Raw genomic sequence first — 4403 nt, forward strand, 5'->3', positions numbered from 1 at the left:
AGGGGCACTATTACTATGGGCATTATGTGAGGGGCACTATAACTATGGGCATTACGTGAGGGGCACTATTACTATGGGCACTGCGTGAGGGGCACTATTACTATGGGCATTACGTGAGGGGCACTATTACTATGGGCATTACGTGAGGGGCACTATTACTATGGGCATTGCGTTAGGGGCACTATTACTATGGGCATTGCGTGAGGGGCACTATTACTATGGGCATTGCGTAAGGGGCACTATTACTATGGGCATTGCGTGAGGGGCACTATTACTATGGGCATTGTGCAAGGGTCACCAATATATAGGCATTGTTTAAGGGGTACAGCTACTGTGTGGGCATTGTGTAAGGGGCACTACTATTGTGGGCATTGTGTAAGGGGCACTACTACTATGGGCATTATGTAAAGGGCACTACTATGGGCATTGTGTAAGAGGCACTGCTTTTGTGGGAATTGTGTATGGGGCACAACTACTGTCTGGGCATTGTGTATGGGGCACAACTACTGTCTGGGCAATGTGTATGGGGCACAACTACTGCTGGGCATTGTGTAATGGGCACAATTACAGTGGGCATTGTGTAAGGAGCACAACTAGGGTCATTGTGTAAGGGGCATTACTACTATGGGCATTGTGTGTAAGCGGCACTGGACAGAGAGTGAAGGGAGGTGGAGACTGAAAGACACAAAGTGAAGAGGGCAGGCTGAGAGACACGGAGTGAAGGGTGGGAGGCTGGAAGACACAGAGTGAAGAGGGCAGGCTGAGAGACACGGAGAGAAGGGTGGGAGGCTGGAAGACACAGAGTGAAGAGGGCAGGCTGAGAGACACGGAGTGAAGGGTGGGAGGCTGGAAGACACAGAGTGAAGAGGGCAGGCTGAGAGACACGGAGTGAAGGGTGGGAGGCTGGAAGACACAGAGTGAAGAGGGCAGGCTGAGAGACACGGAGTGAATGGTGGGAGGCTGGAAGACACAGAATGAAGGGGGCAGGCTGAGAGACACGGAGTGAATGGTGGGAGGCTGGAAGACACAGAATGAAGGGGGCAGGCTGAGAGACACGGAGTGAATGGTGGGAGGCTGGAAGACACAGAATGAAGGGGGCAGGCTGAGAGACACGGAGTGAAGGGTGGTAGGCTGGAAGACACAGAATGAAGGTTGAGAGGCACAGAGTGAATGGGGGACTGAGAGGCACAGAGTGAATGGTGGACTGAGAGGCACAGAGGGAAGGGGGAGACTGAGAGATACAAAGTGAGGTGGATTGTGAGAGATGCATGGCAGGGAGATGATGGTGTGGGTGGATGAGAGATCAAGCAGGGAGGGCATGATTGTGAGGGTGAGAGACGATGCAGGGAGAGGAGGTGATGGAGGGGCTGAGAGACACAGGGAAGAGATGATGGTGCGGCTGAGAGATGCCGGGGGCAGAAGATGACACGAGTCTTGTTGAACGTCTGTTGCATGATGATGATCTTGGTTATATTCCTACACAAACAGGCATCTTCCGGACCATACAATTTCCTACATGAATAGTAATTATAGACTGAAGAAATGCCCTCACTGGGCAGAGAGCATCTTCAGAGGTTCCCTGTTGTAAGAAACCACCATATAGGTAAGGTCATATGGAATAGAAAGGAATGCTCCAAGAGTGATGAGAAACAGATGGCGTGTCATATTGACACGTGTTTGCAGTGGCCACGCCTCTTGCGGTATGTGATTTATATTGTATTGAGTGTCAATAGGCGGTACTAGACACGCCCAGTAGGTGGTGCTAACCACGCCCCTCCGATGGTGCACCCCCTAATAAAATGTTCTGCGCACGCCTATGGTGGTGCATACGCAATTTTTACAACTGATCGCACATTTATGGTGTGCAGTTTCTGAGTGACTACAGGTCTACCTTAAAATCGGCACAAGCTGACTTCAGTTGTAGACTGTTCGATGTATACTGCAATCATTGCTTCATTACAGCCAGCTGAAGAAGATCACACCTCAGACCACAAATCACTTCATTCAGCTGTATTGAAACTAAACATGTAAGAGAGCTTTAAACTGTGTAACACGTTTCATTATAAAATATATATTAGTAACTTAATTGTTTTTACACTTACTAACTATCGAAGTTTGACAACCACACTATTTTTTAAAAGCAAACGTTAATTAACATTTCCAAGCATTTTGTTTTGTAGGATCTGCTTAATGTCTTTTAGCTTCCTAACAGTTTTTTAATGCTTTTTAAGCAACCAACACGTTTTTTGTTAACAAAACATACCCACATACATTAAAAAAAAAAATTTTTTATCGCTACACACACAAACATATGTTCAAGAACAGCAACACCATTTTTTGGGGGGGCCTGGAAAGTAGGTAGTGCAATATTTGAGGTTATAACACAGTTGTTTGCAAAAATTGCAACATCAGAAACATGTAAGCAAAAAATGCGTAAAATTGTACATTTATACGCAAATAATGCATATTTTTTTAGGTCTTCGCAATATTTGCACATTTCACAAGCCCACCTTGTTTTTGTAACATTAAATTAGTGTTGCAGTTTTTCCGTTTGGCCGTGCTTTCACAATTTTGCGAATGGTCACAATTTTTGCAAATTTGTAATTTTTACAATCCTTACTGAATTGGCCTCTAAACCTGGAGAAGTGATAAAGTGGAAGGTGATAACGCACCAAGGCAACTTTTCCACTGGTTCACTACTCCACTCTTTTCACTGCTTCATGAATAGACTCCAAAGTATTGATCACCAACAATATAATTATGTAATTATGTAGTTGCCTAAATATGTCTGCTTTCATAGTAGATAGAGCTCCCGTGTGTAACTAGACATAATAGTGCCCTGGGCGACAGAGAACTCCCCCTTCCCCCATGATAATTGATACAATAGTTTTTTGTCTGGTCATCCCAGACAGACTCCACCTAATCCTTCTATCTATCTGGGATGGTATTGGGATCCCGGCGGTCATAACACCGCAAGTGGCATCCCGATGCTCAGGATCCCGCCACCTAGTAGGTATTTTATTCCTAATCCCTAACCTTCCCCAGTAGTGCGTAACCCTAACCACTCCTTCCCGCAGCCTAACTCTCCCTCCCCCGCAGCCTAACCCTCCACGGAGGTGCCTAACCCTCCCTCCCCCGCAGCCTAACCCTGCACGGAGGTGCCTAACCCTCCCTCCCCCGCAGCCTAACCCTCCACGGTGGTGCCTAACCCTCCACGGAGGTGCCTAACCCTAGCCCTCATATCGTTCCATCCTTCATTTACACTGTACGGGGTTGCTAGCAAGGTTTTCTGTCGGCCTTGCAGCAGAGACAACCAAAAGACTCCGCTAGCAACCAGAGGAGCGCGCAGATTGGGCGTACATACAACATGATGTAGATGGTTTCTCATTACGAAACTGTAAATCGTCCCGACATTGCTGTAGTGTGTATTCAGCCTAACATGACGTATTCATATTTATAGTTAACTTTTATTATATAAAAAAATCATACATGTGCCATTATCATAAATACAAGTCCTGGCCATGGGGCATTTGCAGGGGTTTGTGATCCAGGACCAAATTACATTTTTTATGATCAGTGTTATAGGCAAAATCCGTGTTTGTGGCTGCTAATCATAAAATATGTGAACAAACAAAACTGCAGCCTTATCCATCACCAAGGATGACAGATAAGCAATTACTAAATTTTAATAATTTTTGCTAAATTTCTCAATAAACTTTTATCCTGGGACATACTTCCTAACTTCATCAATCTCATCTCCGGGAGAAGCACTTTTATCAGGTGAAATATCGGTGTTTAATCATCAATATTCTGGAGACAGTCCGCTTAACCCTCAGTCAGGCACAGCCCGCCTGACAGGTGCGGCAAAGCTGTTCTCGCTCCCCTCTCCACCCCAAGGGGGCGCAGGGGCCTGCCCCTCCTAGTACCTTCCTGTCTCTAGGTGTTGTTCGAAACCCCCTAGTCAGCTTTCCCGCCATCTGCGTGGAGTGCAGTAGTGACCCTCCTGGCCTCTCAGGCACACTGCGCCCAAACTCCTTCGACTTTTGAAGGTTCGTTTTTCCTTTTATTTTCATCTATTATTTATTTTGCTAATTTTATTAATGAAAATTACAAAGGTTGTGGATATTTTGCGGAAATATGTAGGTTTGTCCAGCGTGGCCTCTCAGGCACGCTGCACCCAAACTTATGGCCCGTAAAACCTACGATTTCTCTTTTTGTACGTCCTAATGAAGGTCACTGATCAGTTTAAGAGCTTTAGAATTGAGTTAATTAGGTGCTAATGACGATTTTCTAACAGGCGCCTGATAAAGGGTTAAAGATGGGATGGGAATCTGTCCCTGACACGTTGGTGAATAAACACCGATATTTCACCATTCTCCCTGTGACACCTACCGCTCACTCTC

Source organism: Pseudophryne corroboree, chromosome 1 (assembly GCF_028390025.1).
Source record: "Pseudophryne corroboree isolate aPseCor3 chromosome 1, aPseCor3.hap2, whole genome shotgun sequence".
Classification (NCBI taxonomy): domain Eukaryota; kingdom Metazoa; phylum Chordata; class Amphibia; order Anura; family Myobatrachidae; genus Pseudophryne; species Pseudophryne corroboree.